We start from the raw sequence: 27858 nt of genomic DNA, 5'->3' as shown, positions 1-27858 counted from the left end.
TCTCATTGTAGTCACTCGGATTGTCTTCATTGCTGCCGTCGCTTTCAGTGCCACAGCGCCGTCATTGTCGCGGTCATTCTCATTGTAATCGTTGCCCTCAGTGTAATTATCGTTTTCGCCATCGTTGCCTTTGCTCTCATTCTAGTCATTTTCGTAGTCGCTGTTAGTTAATGGGGTATAAAAAGGGTGCATCAGCTATTATGGCTATTTGCGCCCGTACCTAAAATTCTTTCAAAAACAAAAACAGAAACAATACCATAAGCTGAATGCTAACACTAACAAAAAAACGTCGCATTAAAAACGAAGTACAGTCGCCGTCATTGTAGCCACCGCAGTAACCGTCATTGTTGTAGTCACGCAGTAGCAGTCATTGTAGTTACCGCAGTAACCGTCATTGTTGTAGTCACCGCAGTAGCAATCATTGTTGTAATCATCGCAGTCGCCCCAATTGTTGCAGTCTCCGCAATCGACGTTGCTGTGTGATGAATACATATTTCATCCTCCGCAACAATGCTGGATAATAAATCTTCATCATCTCATGTCATAACTCAGTGGAACCCTTCAAAAAGGAACACAACAGCACAAATTTTGGAATATCCAAACTGGTGGATAATTATGTTGATACTATCCATAGAGATACCCAGTTGAGCAGCTAGTTCTGTGGTTATAATTTGCTGTTCATTCCAAATAAAATCATCAAGCACGTTCCATTAATGCAGGTGTCACTTCTGTAGGCACTCACCTGGAGCATGGGAGATCAGATTGCCTTATCTGTTCTGGTGACGGACAGTTCGCCCAATGACTGACAGAGCTTTCATCCACTGCGATATTACCACAAATTTTTTTAAGCATCTATGAATGTTCGTGGTGTCCCATTTTCGGCCTAAAGAAATTCAAGCACTGTTTCTGCTTTGAATGCACTTCACTCGTTTCAATTTAAAAGCTAACTAACTACCATTGCCAAACACTGAAAAACAGTGAAACTAAATGAGGCAACGTAGGAAGATTGAAAGATGATTCACATAAAATACGAGTTTAATTTTATTTTCTAACAAGTTTATTGAAAAAAAAAAAAAGTTCTCCATTGTTGCATTACTTCTTGTACACAGTGCTGGATTTAGGCCTAGGCAATCTAGGCAGTTGCCTAGGGCGGCAATTTCTCTCTTCCACTTTTTTTTTATAGTGAAATTTGTTTTCAAAACACTTGTTAGTAAATAAATATTTTCTGAAGTTTGTTCTTGAACACCTTGTGGAAGTTGGATATTGTTTTGTTATCACATTGTCGTGGTCGTGGCAAGAGTAAAAGGAAAGTGTGCAGCTGCATAGTTATATTGTAATGCCGGTATCACATTATTATACTATGAAACTGCTTAAATTTAACCGCTTATATAAACAAAAATGCATTGTTGAAAATCAAATTGGATGTGTTTATTATATTATCGCTATGAATAGTAACCAGAACTCAGTTACATTTCCAATATAATACAATACTATTTAATTACTTTCTAATATGTGCACTATATAATTCGATATGAAAGGTTTATTCCGCAAAGAGTTGGAGTTTATTATTCAGTTTACTTCATACTTCCTATGGAAGTAAGAAATATTCGTAATAATTATACCAACAAAACCAATGCTTAAAAATAAACTACAGCTTGCCATTCACAAATCAATTTTGTTTCAACATTGAATAAGTTTGAATATATTTCTTTGCATCGAGTCTGATGTGCTTCGTCAGAACAACTTTAATGACATCATCTGTGAAGAAAGTGCGAAGGAAATCTTTATAATTCTCAAGTAAGATGCATGTAGGTATTTTGATTTCGGTAATTATTGTTTTCTGAATTGAGGACCGTTTTTGCAAAACTTGCTAACTGCAAAATTGAGTTTTTGGTGGATTCGTTAACATAAGACAGGCCCCTACACGATGTTAAAAGCATCTTAGTAAAATTGAATTATTTCTCTTCATTGTAGTGTGTTAAAGTGTGATCGTTGCACCTACTTGTCTCCATTCAGTTTTTTGTCTCTCCTGTCAAATTTAGTTTCTTCAGTTAGCAAGTTTTGCAAAAACGGTCCTCAATTGTAAAATTTCATTTAAAACTAAAATTTTAGAACTGCCTACGGGCAGCACTATACATAAATCCGACCCTGATTATATACCATACCTATAATAGAACTTAACATTGATGTACACAGCAAATTTGGTTTGTCCCTTGAAGAGAGCAATCCATTTCTATCTTGAATATGCAATGTATGATGGCCATATTGCGTATTATTGCTCATTTTGTTGCTAGAAGACTCTGGTGGAAGGACAATGTTATGAGCATAAAACAGTGGCGCAGGCATGGGAGGGTGGGCTAATGAAGCTAAAACTCCTCCAGATGCAAGTAATTTTCAATTTTTATAATAATGGCTAATATTCACTGCTGTACAACCAGTGTTAACGAATGCAATATAGTTTACAGCATTTCGCATAAAATGTAAATTTTAGAAAATAATTATTGAAGAGTTCATTGCATGGTTGTAATGGAAATCCAATGAAGACTTCAAATTCACCAGCCCAGTCACAGCTTTCGTGGTTGAGTCATTTGATTTACTTATGATATAGAAGAACAGAGAAGGCCATAATCTAAGCAGTATCGTGTTCTTGCAAACATGACACTCCCTAGATTAAAATTCTTGGCTGCGCAACTGCCTGGCACAAGATCAATCAACATAGAAACTGAAAGGAGGTTTGACAAATCAAAGCACTCATAAAATACTAAAACATGTTATGATTTATTATCACTTTATTTTACATTACCATACAACAAAATGTGAGCTTTAAAAAGTAAGAGAAAGATAGCAGGGCCAGAGTTTGGAAAACTGTGGCATGGGATAGTCTGGTGATAGAGGAATACTGCAAATTTGTTGTTCTTACTGTAGGAGGTGCAGCATTGAAATCATGAGGCTGCAGAATTGCTGACATAAAATCCCTGCAGAAAGAGTGAGAGCTGCTGCTGTGTGGCTTCTTGTGTTGGATGTGATTCATCTGCAAATGACAGACCATGATAGCTGGACTCATCTTCTCCTGGCAGCAGAATAGGGACATACAGATGTGGAACAGGTTCTCGACGAAAGATCTTCCATCTGGCAGCATTATGAGGTACAAGGATACATTCAGGTTCCTATGGCTGAAAGGTATGTCACCATAAAGTGTGTGAGCTGCTGCTGTCAGCTGGGGCACAGGACGAGTGCGAAGATTACCAATGCATTTAAATGCCTTTGTGCCTCGAGGGACGAGAAGGCTACCACGATGCATTCAAGTTGCTGTGGTTGGATTGCATGCCCGTGACTGAATGGCATGTCACCATGAAGTGTGTGAGCTGCTGCTGTCAGCTGGGGCACAGGACAATGAGTGTGATGATTATCAATGCATCCAACTGCTCTTGTGCCTGGAGAAACAAGAAGGCTACCACGATGCAGTGAAGTCACTGTGGTTGGATTGCATGCCTGTGACTGAATAGCACGTCACCATAAAGTGTGTGAGCTGCTGCTGTCAGGTGGGGCACAGGTGAATGATTGTGATGATTACCAATGCATTCAACTACCCTTGTGCCTGGAGAAACAAGAAGGCTACCACGATGCATTCAAGTCACTGTGGTTGGATTGCATGCCTGTGACTGAATGGCATGTCGCCATGAAGTGTGTGAGCTGCTGCTGTCAGGTGGGGCACAGGTGAATGATTGTCATGATTACCAATGCATTCAACTGCCCTTGTGCCTGGAGAAACAAGAAGGCTACCACGATGCATTCTAGTCACTGTGGTTGGATTGCATGCCTGTGACTGAATGGCATGTCGCCATGAAGTGTGTGAGCTGCTGCTGTCAGGTGGGGCACAGGTGAATGATTGTGATTACCAATGCATTCAACTGCCCTTGTGCCTGGAGAAACGAGAAGGCTACCATGATGCATTCAAGTCACTGTGGTTGGATTGCATGCCTGTGACTCAATGACACGTCACCATAAAGTGTGTGAGCTGCTCCTGTCAGGTGGGGCACAGGTGAATGATTGTGATGATTACCAATGCATTCAACTGCCTTTGTGCCTGGAGAAACAAGAAGGCTACCACGATGCATTCAAGTCGCTGTGGTTGGATTGCATGCCTGTGACTGAATGGCACGTCACCATAAAGTGTGTGAGCTGCTGCTGTCAGGTGGGGCACAGGTGAATGATTGTGATGATTACCAATGCATTCAACTGCCTTTGTGCCTGGAGAAACAAGAAGGCTACCACGATGCATTCAAGTCGCTGTGGTTGGATTGCATGCCTGTGACTGAATAGCACGTCACCATAAAGTGTGTGAGCTGCTGCTGTCAGGTGGGGCACAGGTGAATGATTGTGATGATTACCAATGCATTCAACTGCCCTTGTGCCTGGAGAAACAAGAAGGCTACCACGATGCATTCAAGTCACTGTGGTTGGATTGCATGCCTGTGACTGAATGGCATGTCGCCATGAAGTGTGTGAGCTGCTGCTGTCAGGTGGGACACAGGTGAATGATTGTCATGATTACCAATGCATTCAACTGCCCTTGTGCCTGGAGAAACAAGAAGGCTACCACGATGCATTCTAGTCACTGTGGTTGGATTGCATGCCTGTGACTGAATGGCATGTCGCCATGAAGTGTGTGAGCTGCTGCTGTCAGGTGGGGCACAGGTGAATGATTGTGATTACCAATGCATTCAACTGCCCTTGTGCCTGGAGAAACGAGAAGGCTACCATGATGCATTCAAGTCACTGTGGTTGGATTGCATGCCTGTGACTCAATGACATGTCACCATAAAGTGTGTGAGCTGCTCCTGTCAGGTGGGGCACAGGTGAATGATTGTGATGATTACCAATGCATTCAACTGCCTTTGTGCCTGGAGAAAAAAGAAGGCTACCACGATGCATTCAAGTCGCTGTGGTTGGATTGCATGCCTGTGACTGAATGGCACGTCACCATAAAGTGTGTGAGCTGCTGCTGTCAGGTGGGGCACAGGTGAATGATTGTGATGATTACCAATGCATTCAACTGCCTTTGTGCCTGGAGAAACAAGAATGCTACCACGATGCATTCAAGTCGCTGTGGTTGGATTGCATGCCTGTGACTGAATGGCACGTCACCATAAAGCGTGTGAGCTGCTGCTGTCAGGTGGGGCACAGGTAAATGATTGTGATGCATTCAACTGCCCTTGTGCCTGGAGGAACGAGAAGGCTACCACAAAGCAGTCAAGTCGCTGTGGTTGGATTGCATGCCTGTGACTGAATAGCATGTCACCATAAAGTGTGTGAGCTGCTGCTGACATCTGGGGCACAGGACGATGAGTGTGATGATTATCAGTGCATTCAACTGCTCTTGTGCCTGGAGAAACAAGAAGGCAACCACGATGCAGTGAAGTCACTGTGGTTGGATTGCATGCCTGTGACTGAATGGCATGTCACCATAAAGTGTGTGAGCTGCTGCTCAGCTGAGGCACAGGACAATGAGTATGATGATTACCCATGCATTCAACTGCCCTTGTGCCTGGAGGAACGAGAAGGCTAACCACAATGCATTCAAGTCGATGTGGTTGGATTGCATGCCTGTGACTGAATGGTATGTCACCATAAAGTGTGTGAGCTGCTGCTGACATCTGGGGCAAAAGTGAATGAGTGTGATGATTATCAATGCATCCAACTGCTCTTGTGCCTGGAGAAACAAGAAGGCTACCACAATGCAGTCAAGTCACTGTGGTTGGATTGCATGCCTGTGACTGAATGACATGTCACCATGAAGTGTGTGGGCTGCTGCTGTCAAGTGAATGATTATGATGATTACCAATGCATTCAACTGCCCTTGTGCCTGAAGGAACGAGAAGGCTAACCACAATGCATTCAAGTCGATATGGTTGGATTGCATGCCTGTGACTGAATGACATGTCACCATGAAGTGTGTGAGCTGCTGCTGGCAGTGGGACACAGCTGAATGAGTGTGATGATCACCAATGCATTCAACTGCCCTTCTGCCTGGAGGAACGAGAAGGCTACCACAAAACATTCAAGTTATTGGATCGCATGCCTCTGACTGAATGGCATGTCACCATAAAGTGTGTGAGCTGCTGCTCAGCTGGGGCACAAGTGAATGAGTGTGATGACAACCAATGCATTTAACTGTCCGTGCCCTTTTGCCTGGAGGAACGAGAAGGCTACCATGATGCATTCAAGTCGCTGTGGTTGGATTGCATACCTGTGACTGAATGACGTGTCACCATAAAGTGTGTGAGCTGCTGCTGGCAGCTTGGACACAGGAGAATGAGTATGATGATTACCGATGCATTCAACTGTCCTTGTGCCTAGAGGAACGAGAAGGCTACCATGACGCATTCAAGTCGCTGTGGTTGGATTGCATACCTGTGACTGAATGACATGTCACCATAAAGTGTGTGAGCTGCTGCTGTCAGTTGGGGCACAGGTGATAGAGTTTGATGACTGCCAAGAAAGAAGTAGAAGTAGTAGCTATGCTGGAGTTTTGAGAGCTGCTGAGAATGACACTGACACTGTTATGCAGTTCATAGATTAATGATGATGTACTTGACAGCACAGGGAGGCCATTAGGATGCGTGCAGAACACTACTGACTGCTGGGTCACAGTCAGAGATGTAGGAATGCATAGTGCAGGCTTGGCATGGTCACTGTAAAAATTTGTTAGCATACCAATGTACCTGACAGCATGGGAAGGCCACCAGGATGCGTGCAAGGCACTACTGGCTGCTGGAACACAGAGAGAAGTGTAGGGATCATCTGGTTGGACTGCACTGCATAATGCAACTTGGCAATGCTAAATTTGTTAGCATGTCAATGTACCTGACAGCACGGGAAGGCCAACAGGATGCGTGCAAGGCAATACTGGCTGCTGAATCACAGCCAGAGGTGTAGGGATCATCTGGTTGGACTGCACTGTATAATGCACCTTGGCAATGCCAAATTTGTCAATGTACCTGACAGCACGGGAAGGCCACCAGGATGCTTGCAAGGCACTACTGGCTGTTGAATCACAACTAAAGGTGTAGGGATCATCTGGTTGGACTGCACTGCATAATGCAGCTTGGCAATGCCAAGTTTGTTAGCATGTCAATGTACCTGACAGCATGGGAAGGCCAACAGGATGCGTGCAAGGCACTACTGGCTACTAAATCACAGCCAGAGGTGCAGGGATCATCTGGTTGAACTGCACTGCATAATGCAGCTTGGCACTGTCAAATTTGTTAGCATGTCAATGTATCTGACAGCACGGGAAGGCCAACAGGATGCGTGCAAGGTATTACAGCTACTGGTTCACAGCCAAAGGTGTAGGGATCATCTGGTTGAATTGCACTGCATAATGCAGCTCGGTACTGTCAAATTTGTTAGCATGTCAATGTATCTGACAGCACGGGAAGGCCAACAGGATGCGTGCAAGGTATTACAGCTACTGGATCACAGCCAAAGGTGTAGGGATCATCTGGTTGAACTGCACTGCATAATGCAGCTCGGCACTGTCAAATTTGTTAGCATGTCAATGTACCTGACAGCATGGGAAGGCCGCCAGGATGCGTGCAAGGCATTACTGGCTACTGGATCACAGCCAGAGGTGTAGGGATCATCTGGTTGAACTGCACTGCATAATGCAGCTTGGCACTGTCAAATTTGTTAGTATGCCAATGTACCTAACAGCACGGGAAGGTCAACAGGATGCGTGCAAGGTATTACGGCTACTGGATCACAGCCAAAGGTGTAGGGATCATCTGGTTGGACTGCACTGCATAATGCAGCTTGGCAATGCCAAATTTGTTAGCATGTCAATGTACCTGACAGCATGGGAAGTCCAACAGGATGCGTGCAAGGCACTACTGGCTACTAAATCACAGCCAGAGGTGCAGGGATCATCTGGTTGAACTGCACTGCATAATGCAGCTTGGCACTGTCAAATGTGTTAGCATGTCAATGTACCTACAGCATGGGAAGGCCGCCAGGATGCGTGCAAGGCATTACTGGCTACTGGATCACAGCCAGAGGTGTAGGGATCATCTGGTTGAATTGCACTGCATAATGCAGCTTGCCACTGTCAAATTTGTTAGCATGTCAATGTACGTGACAGCACGGGAAGGCCGCCAGGATGCGTGCAAGGAACTACTGGCTGCTGGATCACAGAGAGAAGTGTAGGGATCATCTGGTTGGACTGCACTGCATAATGCATCTTGGCACTGTCAAATTTGTTAGAATGCCAATATTCCTGACAGCACGGGAAGGCCACCAGGATGCATGCATGGTATTACGGCTACTGGATCACAGCCAAAGGTGTAGGGATCATCTGGTTGGACTGCACTGCATAATGCATCTTGGCACTGTCAAATTTGTTAGCATGTCAATGTACCTGACAGCACGGGAAGGCCGCCAGGATGCGTGCAAGGCATTACTGGCTACTGGATCATAGCCAGAGGTGTAGGGATCATCTGGTTGAACTGCACTACATACTGCTGTTTGGCACTGTCAAATTTGTTAGCATGTCAATGTACCTAACAGCATGGGAAGGCCAACAGGATGCGTGCAAGGCACTACTGGCTACTGAATCACAGCCAGAAGTGTAGGGATCATCTGGTTAGACTGCACTGCATAATGCAGCTTGGCACTGCCAAATTTGTTAGCATGCCAATGTGCCTGATAGCACGGGAAGGCCACCAGGATGCGTGCAAGGTATTACGGCTACTGGATCACAGCCAAAGGTGTAGGGATCATCTGGTTGGACTGCACTGCATAATGCAGCTTGGCACTGTCAAATTTGTTAGCATGTCAATGTACCTGACAGCACGGGAAGGCCGCCAGGATGCGTGCAAGGCATTACTGGCTACTGGATCATAGCCAGAGGTGTAGGGATCATCTGGTTGAACTGCACTACATACTGCTGTTTGGCACTGTCAAATTTGTTAGCATGTCAATGTACCTAACAGCATGGGAAGGCCAACAGGATGCGTGCAAGGAACTACTGGCTACTGAATCACAGCCAGAAGTGTAGGGATCATCTGGTTAGACTGCACTGCATAATGCAGCTTGGCACTGCCAAATTTGTTAGCATGCCAATGTGCCTGATAGCACGGGAAGGCCACCAGGATGCGTGCAAGGTATTACGGCTACTGGATCACAGCCAAAGGTGTAGGGATCATCTGGTTGGACTGCACTGCATAATGCAGCTTGGCACTGTCAAATTTGTTAGCATGTCAATGTACCTGACAGCACGGGAAGGCCGCCAGGATGCGTGCAAGGCATTACTGGCTACTGGATCATAGCCAGAGGTGTAGGGATCATCTGGTTGAACTGCACTACATACTGCTGTTTGGCACTGTCAAATTTGTTAGCATGTCAATGTACCTAACAGCACGGGAAGGCCAACAGGATGCGTGCAAGGCACTACTGGCTACTGAATCACAGCCAGAAGTGTAGGGATCATCTGGTTAGACTGCACTGCATAATGCAGCTTGGCACTGCCAAATTTGTTAGCATGCCAATGTGCCTGATAGCACGGGAAGGCCACCAGGATGCGTGCAAGGTATTACGGCTACTGGATCACAGCCAAAGGTGTAGGGATCATCTGGTTGGACTGCACTGCATAATGCAGCTTGGCACTGTCAAATTTGTTAGCATGTCAATGTACCTAACAGCACGGGAAGGCCGCCAGGATGCGTGCAAGGCATTACTGGCTACTGGATCATAGCCAGAGGTGTAGGGATCATCTGGTTGAACTGCACTGCATACTGCTGTTTGGCACTGTCAAATTTGTTAGCATGTCAATGTACCTAACAGCACGGGAAGGCCGCCAGGATGCGTGCAAGGCATTACTGGCTACTGGATCATAGCCAGAGGTGTAGGGATCATCTGGTTGAACTGCACTGCATAATGCAGCTTGGCACTGTCAAATTTGTCGGCTGTTGATCTGAACTGGGACATGGATGAATGTGTCTGTTACTTCAATGCTTTTGAGTCTGTTTGGTGTGCAGTGCATGGTGGTCACGCTGCACATTGTTGGTTATTTTGTTGCTAGAAGACGTGTTGATAGAAAGGCAATGATGTGAATTGATGACCCACATATTTCATAAACTGAAACATGAAGGTTTGCCAGATTTATGTACTGAAAGTATTCTGCCTTATCACTTTATTTGGCATTGCCATAGTAGAGAATGCAGCTTTATTAATGAAAGTGAAAGAAGTTAAAAGCAGGGTTTTGGTGTCGAGAAAATAAGATGATGCACAGTCTGGTAATGGAGGAATGTTGTAAAATGTTTTGTTGCATTTCACAATTCAGAACAGTAGTGACACAAGACCATGGAACTGAATTCAGTCACTGCAGAGAGAAAATTGCTGTCATGCAGCCCTGCTAAATGTTAGGCTCACCTGCAAGCGACAGACAGTAATGGAAGGATTGTCTTACACATTTCAGCAAACCAGGATATACAAAAATGTGCAGGTACTTGTGGATTCAATGTTTGTACCTAACAACACATGGAGGTCACCAGGTTGTGTGCAAGGCTTTACTGGCTGTTGAATCACAGTCAGAGTAGAGATCATCTGGTTGGATTGCACTGCATGCCAGTCACTGTGAAGCATGTTAGCTACTAGTCTCAACTGTGGCAGATATTGTAGCATAGCACAGACTGTAGATTGAAGGATCATCATGATCTGACACCTCTCGATGTGGCACGTTGTAACAAGATGGAACTAGTGGCCATGCTGGAAATTTGAGTCACCACCACAACAGCTGAACATAACATAGTGAGAGCAGTTGGAAGTGCTACAAACACTGAACTTGTGCACCTGTCACCAGTATCTGTAATTCAGTTCTGTATAGCTTGCTGTAGTAAACAATACATTTTCACTTCTTTCACATCATTTGGTGTATACGTAAATGCGATACAAAATGGAGTATGGGTTTATGTGTTACTGGATGAAATTATCTTACCAAATACCATGGAGAGATGAACAAGAACGAAACTCAAATCTTCAGGAAGGATTGGTTTTTCCAATCTGTTGTTTGTAATAACTAGTCTATATTACCTGAGGGGAATTCAGACACCTGCTATATGTTTACTCGTCTCAAGTCTCTCTCTCTTTCCCTGCTGAAAGGATCAGAAGCTAGAATAGAATTTAATATCATGTCTGTCCCTCCAATCCGTTTGAGTATGTCAGCTATATAATGTATAGTGACCATGCTGCACTTCGTTGGTTATTTCGTTGCTAGAAAACATGCTGATGTAAGGGCAATGATGTGAATAGAAGACCCACACATTATACAAACTGAAAAAAAGTTTTGCCAGTTTTATGTTCTCGTCAAATCTTATTTGACATTGCCATAGAAGAGAATATGATCTTATTAATCAAAGTGAGCTTATGGAGTTAAGAATAAAATCTGTTGATGCACAGACTAGTGAGAGAGGAATACTGCAGAATGTTTTGCTGTACTTCATGATTCAGAGCATTGGTGACATGAGGCCATGGAATTAGAAAGAGTAGAGGTCGCTGATGTATAGCTTTTGCTGAATGTTGTGCCAACCTCAGGTGACAGACAATGGTGGGAGAATTCTCTTACACTTTGCTTCAGAGTGGGGACATACAGAAATGGTGCAAGTACTAGTAGACACAGTCTTTTGTACCTGACAATAGAGGAAAGCCACTGGGATATGTGCAGGGCTTTACTGCCTGCTGGATCACAGTCAGAGATGTAAGAACCATCTGGTTGGACTGCTCTGCATGCCACTGCATGACATGGTCACTGTCAAGTTCGTTAGCTGCAAATCTCAACTGGAGCATGGTTGAAAGGGTTTGATGATATTCCATTGTATGCAGCAGCAATGTGGGCTACACACAAGTGGTGCAGATGTTGCAGGATGGCACTGCTACAGCGTGGAGGATCATCATAGATTGACGCCCTTGGATGTGGCATGTGTTGACATGATAGAACTAGTGGCCAAGCTGGATTTGTGAGTCACCCGCCACTTCGTAACTGCTCACCACCGCCATCTGTAACAATTGAATTCTATTTTAGTTCTTAGTTATAAACAGTTATATTACCGGTTGTACTTTATGGTTGTGAAACTTGGAGTCTCACTTTGAGAGAGGAACATAGGTTAAGGGTGTTTGAGAATAAGGTGCTTAGGAAAATATTTGGGGCTAAGAGGGATGAAGTTACAGGAGAATGGAGAAAGTTACACAACACAGAACTGCACGCATTGTATTCTTCACCTGACATAATTAGGAACATTAAATCCAGACGTTTGAGATGGGCAGGGCATGTAGCACGTATGGGCGAATCCAGAAATACATATAGAGTGTTAGTTGGGAGGCCGGAGGGAAAATCCTCCAAGCGGAAGCGCAACTCTGGATCGGTAGGCAAGCGCCTTAGCAGACTGAGCTGCACTGGTGGCTATTTTATACTTAGAGGATACTATAAAAATATACAAATGTTACGAAAATATAAATCAATAATAACATGAAACCATCGATGATAATAATAATAATAATAATAATAATAATAATAATAATATGCGTAATAATATGTTTAATGAATATCTAAAACGGAAAATAATACTTATAGTTTTCATCACTGGATTCTCTACGTATGTGTCCACTAAAACAAAATACCGAAACAGAAAAACTGCAGAAGTAGAAATGAGACTACAACTTTTCGCCATAAAACCAGATTGCAGGTTTGAAAAGCAAACACATTCGTCCCATTGAACACCTGGTTGGGTTTTTCCGAGGTTTTTCCCAACCATAAGGCGAATTCCCGGCTTCATCTTGCCGAATACAATTTCGCTATCACCAATCCCATCGATGCTAAATAACCTAGTAGTTGATACAGTGTCGTTAAATAACCAATTAAAAAACAAGTATAAAATAAAATTTAAAATCGTATAGGGCTCATGGAACCCCGGAGACATGCTTTGAGAAACGCTGCTCTATGGTAAATTAGCAGTTGTCTGGACTGAACGAAGAGTGGCCTGGTGTGCACATACATTTTAGGAAATTGCCATCAGAGATAATAGCGATAGTGGTAATCACGATTAGTCTCTCCAGTATTATAAACAGTAAAGACCCCTACAATAGCATAGGATAATGTTTTCAGCACATGTAATATGCTACCGTGCCACATGCTGCAGCTTCCGTGACTGTCCGAGAGGACCTAAGAGGCGTGGTTATAAGCACTAGGGAGCTCTTGGCTCAGGAAGTGAGACACTGGCAGTAAGTGTGGTCCTCTGGCCTAAGATGTAGGGTAGAACAGTGATTCTCAACCCGGGGCGACCACAACCATTTGAGAGGCTGAAAAGCAGTTATGGCATAAAATAAATGAAATTTTCATTTTCTACCATTTTTTTAAAGGTAGAGATGTAATTTTTCCAATACAGCAACGTCTTGTCATTTGTTAGTATTAATATCCCCAGGCTTCATTAGTACGAATTTAATACTTTTTGAGTTATTACTTTTTTTTTAAATGTTGACTTCTTTCAAAATGTATCTACTCCAACATAATATAGGCTAGGTTAGAGCCCTGAAAAAATTGTACAGCATCTTTGATATACATATAATTTAATAGCAGAGGTATAATTTTAATTTTGAATGTGACCTGAAATTCAGTTAAAAAAAATTAATTTCCTTAGTGCCCGAAAAATGTATTTTAGCTTTTACTTTTTAAAATATTTACTTTATCCAAAAAAAAAAGAAAGTCCTGTAGTTTTGTTACCTACAGTTTTCCAAACCTGCAGTAAAAATTTCAACTTATTAGCATGAAATTTGTTGCTAGCGTATGGGAGTATTTGAACGCGAGTAGGCCTAAATGCACCAAAATTAAAAGTGTGAGAAAATTACTTTACAATGTCGATTTTATGTTACGTGGCCCTGTTTGTAATTGAAGGCCTCCATGGAAAAAGGATGTAACGTCAAATTAATGAAGTATATGACTTAGATGGAAAAACTAATTTTGAAGCACTCGTTTATAATAATAAATTAGGTGAAGTTCTACCTGATGGATCCACCACAGAGAAATATTGGAGAGCAAGAACGCTAATGGCTTCGTTGCCAAAGCCCGGCATTAGATAACAACAACAACATGATAATAAATTATTGCATCCAGTAGCTGAATAAGCTTGTATCTTTGATTAGTCAAATTATTCTGCTAGTAAATATAGGCGTAACGAAATATGCTACTGAAATTTTTTTCCTTGCTCCTGATACGTGTATTATAGATATGTTGGTTACACCCTTAGTCCTGAGAGATCTTCAATTGTGAAATATAACTAAAGCATGAATTTTGAGGACGATGACGTTGATCAAATTGGCCAACGTACAAATGAAAGATCTATGATTATTTTTTTCTGCAAAAATCTAATTTTTTTTCTCGAAAAAAAAAAATTACCAAAATTTTATCTGTGTCCTCCCGTAATGAGGAGCAGCAAACAAAATAATAATAATGATAATAGTAATAATAATAATAATAATAATAATAATAATAATAATATGTGTTTCAAATGTAATATAATATTGTTTAATTATATGCATGATTAACAATTTAAAATATATTACAAATTACTACAATCACTAACAATATCCTAATGACCTAATCCATTTAGATGGTTGTAATGTTTTTTTTTTTTTTCTCCAAATAGCCCAAATTTCATACTAATATATTCTACATGCTACATCTAAGGCCAAACTAAAGCAATGTGTGGAAAAGAGGTGCCTCATCCAAAAGGCTGAGAAATACTGGAGTAGAATATAGAACAGAGTAATATGAAATTCTGTACCAATTGAAAAAGAAAACAAATTGCCTTCATTAATGCAAAAATAGTTGTATGTTTAAATTTTCATAGAAGAGCTTTTACAAATTATTATTATTATTATTATTATTATTATTATTATTATTATTATTATTATTATTATTATTATTACTATTATTATTATTATTATTACAGTGTATTATTGTTGTTGTGTTTGAGGCCATCATTAACTTAATTGCAATTAAAATCTACGATGAGGTAGTGCACAGAATGTAGAAGAGCTTACTTTGACTAGATGGAAGTCACTGTTTCCAGCTTTAGATCAGCTGCTGAAATGCTGGCCAGTAATCAAAACAAAAATAAAGAGTTACATCATGTTATTCAACAGTCTACTGGTGCCCAAGAAACTGAATTGAAAGAAGATATTTCTCCAGTGCTTACACTTCTGAATGATGATTGTATTTTGTTTTTAACATAATGATGCTCTTTCATAGTGTAGTACAGTAGCAAGTTTATAGGATAACATTTTCACTGTTGTTAACTTACAGTTTTAAGAAAACCTGAAAAATCGAATTTGACATCATGTAATCAATTTTAATTTTAACGAAACATTCGTAGATTTTACCATATATCATTTATCTGAAAAAGTAGTAAAGACAGTCCCTTTCAATACTTAGGCTTGTAAATGATGAGCAGGAGGATTGTGGAGCATGTTGGTGGAATGAAGACTGCTAACTTGGAGAACCCTGAGAAGATCCCTCAAAGTTTTGGCTTCGTCACATTCGCCAAAATAAGGGATTGAGCCTGCTTCATTTATATGACAGTCTCATGTGCTGGCTGTGAGTCACCAAAGAGCTTACATCTGACGTATTAAGTAATAAAATTATATAAATTATAATTTATTATTACAGCGTAACTACGCATCCAATTAATTATGCCGTGAATTTAGTCTTAATTTTATACACACCTACATTTCACATGTATTTCTCATTTGAAAATGCCATATTTAACAATAAAATTGTTTAATTAATATTAGAGGAGAAAAATTCGCTCCAGTGCCATGGATCGAAGCCAGGTCCTTGGTTCTACATACCAAGAGCTCTCACCATTGAGCTACGCTGAAGTTCAATCCACAATACCAGATCGAACCCCTCTCCTCCAGTGTTTTTTCCTTTGTGGCCTGACTCCAAGTTGGGCATGTATGCTGACATTATATATTAAGTCAAGGAGAAGGGTTTGATCCAGTGCTGTGAATTAAACTTCGGCATAGCTCAATGGTGAGAGTGCTTGGTACATAGAACCAAGGACTCGGGTTCGATGCCTGGAGCTGAAGCGAATTTTTCTCCTCTAATATTAATTATTACCATAACAGATGTATTCTATAGGACCAAAAATAATAATCTTTACGTAAATAAAATTGTTTGTCTAACAGAATCTTCTCGTAAAATTCTTATAGTTTGCATCACTGTTAAAGTATACACAAAGTTCATTTTTGATAAGATTTATAGAGTACGTACTTCTGTTCTTTTCATCCCTCCACTTTATAGTCATTACTGAAAATATTTTTTCTGTAAATGCATTTGATGGGAAAATGCTTAGAAAAAACTTGATTACAATTAAAATTTTTTAGCTTTTTGTACGCCAATTAAATCTGTAAAATACTCATCTTTCTGGCACTGCTATACGCTACTATCATCACTGCAAATGTGATGTAAGTTCAAGATTCGCATCATGTGCGGAACAAAAAGAGCTAGAACTGTATTGTTCTGGATAAAGTCCTACATCTGGCAACCCTACATCATAAGACTTCAAGAACTTGTACAGAAGAACTGAAAAATGTGATTAAACAAGACTGAATGGTTTTCCCCAGCCATGGGACTGAAACCGGATGGTCTATGGCAAGTCCTCGGCATCACTTCATTTCATCCCTTTGATTTGATTACCTGGTTGGGTTTTCCGAGGTTTTCCCCAACCAAAAGGCAAATGCCGGGTAATCTTTTGGAAAATCCTCGGACCTCACCTCATGATTGTATAAAATTACTAAATTGTAAAACTGTAAAAATTGTAAAATATTGTAAAAATTGCAATTGTAATATTGTAAAATTCTGACTTGTTCCACATCTTAAAGCTTCATTGCTCATATAATGAATGAATGAATGAATGAACTGAATACAGTCACTACGTAACTGACATTGAATAAAATACTGTGCTATGAGACGCAATAATGGAAGACGTCATAGACGAAATTAACACAGTTCTTGTTAGTATCTATACTATTTAATAGTGGCTAGGTACGAGTATGGACAATGTACAAAATTTAAGTTTTCTTTCTCTCTGTTCTATTCATGGATGGATTTTGTCCTGGTTTTTGCATGTTGTTTCATGTTTGCCGCATAATATATTTAACTTAATATTATTTTATCGGACTATACAACATAGTTACTATGATGTACTGAAGTACATACAGAGTTTCAGTGCAGTAATTCTGCATTCCCATATGGTGAAGAATCGACGAAACACTATACAACATAAGCTAAAAGTGGTAAATTAGCGCATCATGTGATATAACAATACAACATATCATTTAATATTTGTGCAGAATATAACATTTATAGTTGGTGTTTGTTTTCATCAGTTATTTTCTTATGTGACTTGTAGAATAGAGTAAGTTCAAGCAGAACTGCTGTGTACCTCTGATAAAGAGAAAGAATAGCACCGGCTGGACAGAACGTGTCCATGTCACACAGTCAAGAAACCACAATAGTGGGCTTGCACGAGCCAAGACAAATACCCTTGGGTACAGTGTCATAGACCCCCTTGGCTTACTGGAGTGAAGCCTCTCCCCCCATTTCTCAAAAACTGTTTTTAAATTAGAACAATCCACCATTGATGTTGCGAGTGCGACATTTAGAGAAAAATATTGTTTGTCTGTGTCTGCCGACAATGGCTCATATACGTATTTAGTGTAACAAATCTTTTATATTTTTGCTAACAAGTTGTTTTTTCAAAGAAATTGTGAAGCCACAGATCTCAACATAATTAAAGTCATTTAAATATGCACCCCGCATATGACATGTATCGTCTCAAATGCAGGTAGTAAGGCTGTAAAAACATTACGAGAGGAGTTCGGTCGGCGCCGTGGATCGTGTCCCAGCATGGCTCAGTTGGAAAGAGCGCTCAGCGCACAGAGCTGAGAGGTCCTGGCTTCGATTCCCGGTGCCAGTATGAATTTTTTTCGTATTAAATAGTAATAATAATTAACTACATTAAGAAATTTAAGGTCGGCGTCTGATGATTCATTCTGCGTTGACAGAGAATAGAGTTTGCTTTATAACAACTTTTGAGGAGTCTAAATTAATTTTAAATTTCATAGTATTAACGTCTTTTAATATACTGCACGTAAGTTATAGGCAAATGTCATGTGGTATTCTCAAAACTTGCTCCCTCTCCACAAGCCCGAAGCTAGAGGGTCCCCCCCCCTCTGCAAAGCACCTTGTACGCCCCCGCCCCTAGATATGTTGAAGACTGTAATTAGGTTTAAGCCACCGTAGCTCAGTCAGCTAAGGCACTTGCCTCCCGATCCAGAGTTTCGCTCGGACGTGAGTTCGATTTCTGCTTGGGTTTTCCCCAACCGTAAGGCAAATGTCGGGTAATCTATGGTAAATCCTCGGTCTCATTTCGCCAAATATCATCTCACTATCACCAATCTCATCGACACTAAATAGCATCGTAGTTGATACAGCAACGTTAAATAACCAAGTAAAGTAAAAAAATTAAATTTATGTTTGTTCCCCAGTTGTTGTTAATCTATCAAGAATTTGCAAGATTATAGTTTTTTCTCTTAATGCACATTCTTCATTCTAGGCATTTTCACGGCTTTCTAAACTGTACTTTTTCACAATAGTTACATCAGCGAATAGGGATTATAAAGAATGGACACTGAGCTAATTTTCCTGTGTTTTGTTTCTCTGTGCGCCAGCGTTTAGTCCCACTTTCAAGAGCTAGAGGTTAGTGTAATCGAGCATACGCTAAGATAATAATTGAGTATAGAGTTGAGACACAGGATCCAAACATCGCCTACCTTATTGCATAATCCAGTAACGCTTTGCTTCAAATAAATTCAAGTTAACAGTTTTTCCTTATTTCTCAATGACAAACTAGTAGTAATAATAATTTTTTATATTTCAGACATAATAAATTATATTATAAAATGATATAATATATTATAAAATTATGTATAAAATTCGTTTAATATTTGTATATACTATAATATAGGTATATGGTTTTACTTCTCATAAGAGTTTTGTTTTTCCATTTTCACTGCTATCAAATCATTACATATTTTAATTGTTGTTGGAGTCAACGTCTCAACTCTCATTATAAAGGAACTCTAGAGTCTAGACATTACAGTTAATGACGGATTTATTATTTTATGGATACAATTTATTTTATTTGAGTACATAATGTACCTAGATGTATTAATTATATGTGTTATATTTCCACTGTGTCGACTGCTAGCTGGTGTGATTTCAGCGCCAATCCTAGGGAGAAAGCAGAATCTCACGCTCTAGCTGGCTTGAAGGTCATTGAAATCAGTCCGGCTACATCAAAGGTACCGAAGCGACGTGTCCATTCTTTATAATCCCTATTCGCTGGTTACATAACTCCATGAAAAACTGTAATGCAAGTCCTATCCCCCCCCCCCAATACCGCAGTTGCCAACCTTAACAAATAAAGTTCCTAGCTACGGGCCTCCCTCCTCAATCTAAATTTCTGGCTGCTTCATTGCTCTTATAAAGAATAACGGAAAATGGAAACTTCCAATCCCATCTAGAAGCTTTCCACACCAATCAGTGGCGCAAGAACTGTACAGCTGTTTTATTATCTGCAATGAATAGCTTTTGTGTTTGAGCATGTATGTTAAATACCTGAGAGAATACAGAAATTTCATTTGTTTTAAAACTGCGCAGGACTTCATATTGTTCATCAGCTCAATCAGCTGCAGGCTGGCCTTCCTGTCAGTGTTGCCAACTGAAGTGTCCGGAAAATCGCCAAACAGCAATACAGAAGTTACTAGATTCCTTATTATCATTAGAGAAAGTATTATTTTTGTCGCTAGAGGGTGTTGAAACAACCGCTAAATTCCTACTTTAGCAATAGAACGGATTAAAAAAAAATGTCGCAAAGGAAACCGGAAATGAAGAGTCGAGGTAAGTCTGAGAAAATAGGCTAATTTTATTGATGAATAACAGGAAATGGTTTTTTGCCAATTTGCCGATTGTATCATCTCGATCCTTTATTTCCTGTGATGCATGGCCAACACAGAGCATATCTTACAGGACTTCATCGCAGTCTGATACAAATGACCCAGATCAGGGTTGCCAATAGTACGGTTCATATTTCAGAAATCGCTGCTCACCTATTGGTGACCATTGTGTAACCAATGTCACCAACACGTTGGTTTTCCCACTAAATCTAGTTTTTTTTTCGCGCTCAGGTCAGTTGGAATTTGTTTTTCCTTTGAACAACTGAACTCGATTTTGCCCTGTGTGAAGGGGAAGCCCCGAATCATACATAACACTCCCGAGTTTTACCAGTCTAATTAAGTACACAGAAGATGCCTTTCTTGGAAATTACGAAACCACGTTTTTTTTTTTTTTTTTTTTGGAGGCTTCTATTATTTTTTTCATTTAACTATACTTGGCATCAGAAAGGACTGTAATGTACCCTCCCAAAAAGGCTCGATTTTCTTGGCCATTGTTGCTGTGAGTCACCATGCACTCTGACTATGAAATCATCCATTATTTACTGGCCTGTCACCTTTCGCCAGAGTTCAGCTGTCGTGTGACTCCTGACGCACATGACGTCGTTCAAAAATTGTTTCCAGAGATCGGAAACAACCCTCCGTATTCCATGTATTCGGTTATTGGAGATACACATAAACTAATACACAGTCTATATATGAGCAATATAAGCATTTATATTTGAAGGAATGCTTAGTTATAGTTTTTAGATTTACTCATACATCTGTTGTTCTATACATACATACACGTTCTGCCCATGGGCAGGTCTTTCACTGCAAACCCAGCATTCTCCAATCTTTCCTATTTTCTGCCTTTCTCTTAGTCTCCGCATAATGATACCCATATCTTAATGTAGTCTATCATCTGATATCTTCTTCTGCCCCAAACTCTTGTCCCGTTCACCATTCCTTCCAGTGTTGTTCTATACACGTTAGAAAATATGTAAATAACTTACTTCAGTTATATTACAAAGAGTCCACAACTGTGGAGTAACGGTTAGCGCATCTGGCCGCGAAACCAGGTGGCCTGGGTTCGAATCCCAGTTGGAGCAAGTTACGTAGTTAAGGTTTTTCCGGGGTTTTCCCTTAACCCAATATATGAGAAAATGCTGGGTAACTATTGGTGCTGGACCCCGGACTCATTTCACCAGCATTATCACTTTCATCTTTTTCAGATGCTAAATAACCCAAGATGTTGATAGTGTCGTAAAATAACCTAGGGCTACTAAAAAAATTACAAAAGGAGTGGGGATGTCTGTTAAGAAGACGCCTATATACTCAGTGGTATTTTCTAACTCCGAACGCTTTAGAAATAGAAACAATCATATTATTTGTGCTCCCAAAACATGGTGTCATGCGAATCTGCGCGAGTGTTCAAATTTGTATAGCACACCAGCGCCAGTTGTGTCTAGATATATAACTAGGCCTACAACGCCTTTGGGTACAATATATAAAGGCAGAAGAAAATCATGTTACATTGTTATTTAAGAAAATGCCCACATGCCTACATTTAGAATAAAACATCATGTTTGATATCCTTGGTAAGCCTATAACGTCATTATAAGGAGGTAAAAACAGTACTGAAGTACTTGGAACTCATGCTCTTGTGTTTGTTTTCTCGTGTGTTGGCTCGCTAGAAAGAATACTTTGAATTTACTGGCACTTTGTATGAACTGGAGAAATAGAAAAAGAAAATATTGCTTTAATTAAGAATAGCAGTGGACATTTATCAACGGTAATCTCACGAGAGGTTTTGATTTTATCGATAAATCTGCGAGTGGAACACGAGCAGATTTATCTAGAGAAAATAAAACTCGAGTGGGATTTAATTGATTATTACACGATTAGAAGAAAGTATATAAAGATTATAAGTAACAAAGTACTCCAATACAATAACATATTAATTGACTTACGAAAATAAACCTGTCTTCAAATGTATTATTGCACCATTACGCTAGATGGCAGTTGTGCCAACTATGGAATCTTCATTGAACTCTGTAGACGGTTACTAGTCAAGAAAGCTTTGTTGATTCAGTTTCATTTTTATTAAGACAGTTGCATTCCACTTCAATTATCCGAATCCCAGTAATCAACGTCACTTGACAGATGATTTTCAATAAATCTTAATATTAAACAATCTCTGATACGTGACTATCCATAATATCATATAGCAGAAGCTATAACATAACCTAACTAATATACACAAGTGTTAGAAAAGTTTTAATTAACGACGACAACATAAAAAATAAACATGAATAATTTTAAAGGGAATAATTATTGAATGTACAATTTTCAAATTTGAATGTGGTTGGTGGTTCAATTGATATTATATTGGACGTGTGCGTAATAGAAGTGGAACTCGTTGATTTAGGCCTACATGGTGTATTCAACTTATTCAGGATTTCAGAATGAATAATTTTAAAAGGAATAATTATTAAATGTACAATTTTCAAATTTGAATGTGGTTGGTGGTTCAATTGATGTTATATTGGACGTGTGCGTAATAGAAGTGGAACTCGTTGATTTAGGCCTACATGGTGTATTCAACCTATTCAGGATTTCCGAATGGTGCTCTTCATTTATTTGTAAATCGCATTTCAGAAGATGGATAGGTATGATCAGTGATTTTTATTAATTCTTGTTCTTGAATGCCAATGCGAGTCATATTTGAAACTGCTGTGCATCGACTGGAGTGGTTTGTAATTGTATATATATATTTTTGACGTCCAGACCAGCGCAGTTTCAAATGTTGGCAAACAAAGAAACAAATGCTAGGGACGCGATAAAATTAAACAAATGCTAGGGACGCGATAAAATTAAACAAATGCTAGGGACGCGATAAAACTGTGCGATAAGCAGCCATGATTGGTCGAAATACGTCCTTTCGTACCGTTTTATTGGTCAAAAGTAGTATGACGTAGTAAGAGTGTAATAGTCACTGTAAAATTTTTCTGTCTAACATAGGATCACAAAATCGTAACCTCATGAGACAAAGTATAATATTGTAACTACAAGATATGGGAAAATGATTACCTAACTCTTCTAAGCATCCTTGTAATGACAATGAATTGTATCTTTTTTTTTTATCCTTTTGATGTCTTAAAAATGTGAAAAATACATTCACTCAAGGACAACTTTTTTATCTTAGCAATACCATTATTTGGAGACATAAAGAGTCAGCTGGTCTGTTCGGCTTTAAGTCTGAACAAGATTGCCGTCCACACCTGTGGAGTAATGGTTAGCACGTCTAGCCGCGAAACCAGGTGGCCCGGGTTCGATTCCCGGTCGGGACAAGTTACCTGGTTGAGGTTTTTCCGGGGTTTTTCCTCAACCCAATATGAGCAAATGCTGGGTAACTTATGGTGTTGGACCCCGGACTCATTTCACCGGCATTATCACCTTCATCTCATTCAGACGCTAAATAACCAAAGCTGTTGATAAAGCGTCGTAAAATAACCTACTAAAAAAAAAAAAACAAGATTGCCTTGCTCATCGTCTTCACCGAATCAAGGTTCTTCAATCTCCAGCATGTCTTCTCAGTGTCATGACCGAGGAACATCTACTAATATGCAACAAACTGAACCCCACAAAACAACAAAAGAAAGATGTGGTGTATCTGTGTTGGGAAGCCAGACAATGTCAAATCCTGCCATTGGATAATCATAATTGCCAACTGCTGTGATAACAGCAAGATGCTGTAAAGTTTTTCTCCAATTGTTGTGCAAGTATAGACTTTAAAACTACTTCTTGCTTGACAGAAAACTCCTTCAGTGCTTCTCATTTTGAAAAATGAATGTTTTCTCACCACTGTCTGTAATAATGATGTGGTTATAGGAATTAAATATTATACAGAAAAAAAAATGAGAAATAATATTACAAAACTGTTTGGGTTTATAGAAAAATTCTTCAAAATGTTAACATTAATGACTGCTAGCCATCAGAAACTGGTTTTTTCTTCCAGTAATCAAGAACTGTGATGAAAATATTTCATTTTTAAAATGAGTTCGTCCATATTAGAAATTTTAGAATACTGGAGAAAGGCATCTAGTAAGCTTTTCAGTGTAGAATTCTTTTTAACTACTGAGACAGATAATGATTTCCAAAATAATTTCTATGTAAATAATAAGGAATTACTATTAGATCAGAAACCTGCGTTTATGATAAATAAAATGATCTGTCCACTGATATCATGACAGATGACTGTGAAATAAAGAAAATAAAAATATCTATATTACGTAATTGAATGTGTATTACACAACGTGGAAAGGAATTCTAACGTAGGCTAGTTCATGTTTGTCAGAGCTAGTCACAGATTGTAATGTCAATAAAGCATATTACCACACTAACAACTCGAACAAGATGGTAAAACTGACAGTTTGTTATCATTGACAGCAAGAAGCATAATTATTTTCTTCTATATGGAAATAGCCTTCAAAAGACATGAGAAATGAAATAAAACTACTGTACATGATATAACTTTAAATGTTATGTCAAACTCTGTTTTGAATGTATCAAGTTGTCACAACATTATATGAAGTAATAAAGGCATTTCAGAATTTGTTTTACATTGAAAAATACAGTAGATTAGCCTCCAGATCAGATTTCATATCCAGCACGGCCATAATTACAAAAGACAAAAACAATGTAGGCCAGGTACAATACTTTTTTTTGTTTAGCCTACTGTATTCAGTATATCAAACTTTTTAGAGTGCAAAAATAGATATCTCTCATATGGAGTAATGATATGTGATTGTGTAGTTTGTAATTTTTTGTCTGAATTTAAGCATAAAAGTGTTTATAAGAGTGAAATAAGTGGTGGTTATAGTAAAGTTATTGCTATTACAGACCACTGAAGCCCACATTGTAGCAGGAAGTTAAGACTCCCACCTTTGCAGACAATCCATATTAGTAGAAAGATGTCGGGAAACATCCTGGTACCGGTACTCATTTCTATTAGGGACCAAGTAAACCTCAGGGCCATAGCACAGTATAGTATATAGTCACGAAGCTCAATACGTAGTAAATATGTATTCATAGATAGTTGCTAACCACTAGGATCACTACTATTGCTTCAATACAGATAATGAGAAATAGTACCTGCACAGTCATTGTTCCTAGTACCCTCATAAACTCAGGCTTCGTGACTGTATATACTAGACTGTGGCCATAGTGCAGCCAAAAGAATTAGACCAATGAAAATTCACGTCCCCATCGGGAATCGAACCTGCGACCATCCAACTTGTAGTGCAAAGTCTTAACTATTGTGCTTCCATGTGTTGCTTATACCGTAATAGTATTTAAATGTATGTAAATATGTTATTAGTGAAATAAGGGGAATTTTGAGGTAACAGATTAACTTAATTTCAGTTATTCTCAGTTTGAAAAATATTGTAAGTTTATTACTTATTCATTCAACATCACAGTTTCTCGTAATGTAGCTAGAATGATAAGCCAGGAATTACTGTATGATTTTTTTATGTAATTCTAATTTTACAGTTAATAGCATAGAACTTTAATTCTGTTAACTATTGAAATTATATGGTATACTTTGACTCTGAAGATGAATTAGATTGAAAAGTCCAAGCCATGAAGTTAACTGAGGTTATTGACGATAAGTTTCGAAATAATTATACTCTCAGATTGCGTTGGTCATCTAGGATAGCAATGTAGTATGCTCTTACAATACAGTTTAAGAATGTAAAAAATAATTCTGAACTTGTAGGAATTAAGTTTCACATAATGTGTTGCGTGGCGAAATTTTAAGATCACTTTTTGAAACTGTTTTAGTTTACATAATGTTTGAGATAATATTGTAAGAAAGATAAGATATTATTGATATTATGTTTATGATTTCTGATCTTTCTAAGACGATTAGATATATAAAATTGAGTTTGAAGAGAGAACATTGATTTACTGATGTCTCGAATTCACTTTGGAATGCTGTGTTGAGAATTTTTTACAAGGTATTTAAGATCAAAAATTTATTTTCAAAATACTTGTTACCATAACGCTTTTTGTAGAATTGTTTTGTAGAATGACATCTTTATTTGGGTTTAAGTTAGCTCTGAAATAATTTTATGAAGTCTTTGTTCTGTATCTGTTTTAATAAAAAAAAGCATAAAAAAATCCTGGTTAAGTGTAAGAGAAGGCCTTACGGCCTTAACCCTGCCAGGTTAAATAAAATTATTATTATTATTATTATTATTATTAAAAATAAATAAATAATAAAGAATCTATACATACAAAACAATTTGGATTGTGCGGTTGATATTTATATTTTATACTTCCTTGCATTTGATCACTCTCTAAACTGCATTTTTTCCTTCCCTACCATCTCATTTTTTGGCTTCTTTCCTCTATTCGGCTCTGTAGTCCTGTCTCACTTCCTTCGTTTCTATCATACTTACTGAAATCACACATTTTCATGGACTGCTGTAATACTCGTGTAGATTGCACCTTTATGTCTTCAGCTACATGAATTTTAGGGGGTAATGTAGATTAGATTGGTTTTATAAGTGAGGACTCGTGTGTTTTCCCAGATTTTATCGGAAAATAGGTACAACAGTCTAATAACAGAAAAATTTCAGTATACGGATACCTCACTGAGAATTATCTTATAATACTAAAAAGAACAGATTTGTCTGTGTTTGTCGAATGCGCATAATCATGCTTACGAAAAGGCACCTTTCAGTGCCAGTAATTTATTTTGTGTGCACAAGGTTGGAATTTTGGAGTAGCAGGGAAAGAAAAGTATCAGTGTTCTGGAGTTTATCCCCACTCGTTACTTAACCCTTTGCAGCATAGTGGTTATTCAGAAGAACTACCGTTTCTTTTCTTTCTAAATTTTATGACACGGATATTCCACCAAGGAACCACGTCTTGAGTATACATAGAAGTGCCATTTGTGTTTTGAAATTGTGTGCAGAGTTAAAATGTTGAAAAAAAATTGATCGAAGCTTTGTTATGATCCAGATTATGAAAAACATAAAAAATTAATTTGTGCTGCAAAGGGTTAAGACTATTACTAACACCACCTCTTTAGGTGGTGTTGCTACTACACAACCACGCCGTGACCGGTCACATTTTTAAGCCGTTTCTTTAAACATCTTCGAAAATATTCGTAATGAACTTAACTATTATATTATATAACTTCCATAAGCTGCCTTATTAACCGTTGCTTACGTTATTAACGATCAATAAATTGGTTATCAAGATGGTGGAGGCCGGTTATTCTCCGCCACTCTGTAGATTGTGGGAAATTGAATACTTAGAAATTCTAAGTACGCGAGGTAAAAGTTCCAATAGTGAACTATCAAAATCCAATAATTGAAAAAAATGGGAAAATTTTAGAACACGGATTGCACCTACCAAATTATATCCAAGTAAGAGCTGAAGTAAATAATGAACAAAAATTAATTTTTAAGGGGTCGATAAATCAATTGCGGCAGGGAAATGGTCTAAAGAATACCCGCTGTCTGTAATCGTATACCACAGTATCACCAAATTTAAAACAAAACCGTTATACTTTAAAAAAATGCAGGAATATCCCTATAAATTGTCTCAAAGTTTCTATCACCACCACTCTTCACATTTCGCTGTAATTGGTTACGTTATGTTCAGCAAATCACTTTCAGCCCTAACAAAACCATAAGTGCTATAGCCTAACACCTACCTCATCATCATCACATTAGAAATAGAGACTAATCTGCATCTGGTAGTGGAAGGATAGGTTTACAATTGATCCATTTCTAG

The 27858-nt window shown here is 39.0% G+C and overlaps 1 long non-coding RNA gene across 1 annotated transcript; it reads right to left on the bottom strand.

Annotated features, from left to right (window-relative positions):
* Positions 1-2759: 2759 nt before the first annotated feature.
* On the bottom strand, positions 2760-27858 carry LOC138703176 (uncharacterized). Its single transcript, XR_011332989.1, has 2 exons — positions 27779-27858; positions 2760-12051 (listed from the first exon to the last, which is right to left on the bottom strand). It is a non-coding gene; the product is annotated as an uncharacterized lncRNA (long non-coding RNA).

The sequence above is a fragment of the Periplaneta americana genome, chromosome 7 (assembly GCF_040183065.1).
Source record: "Periplaneta americana isolate PAMFEO1 chromosome 7, P.americana_PAMFEO1_priV1, whole genome shotgun sequence".
NCBI lineage: Eukaryota > Metazoa > Arthropoda > Insecta > Blattodea > Blattidae > Periplaneta > Periplaneta americana.
Note: the sequence above shows the minus strand (reverse complement) of the source record. Positions and strands in the feature narration are given on the sequence as shown.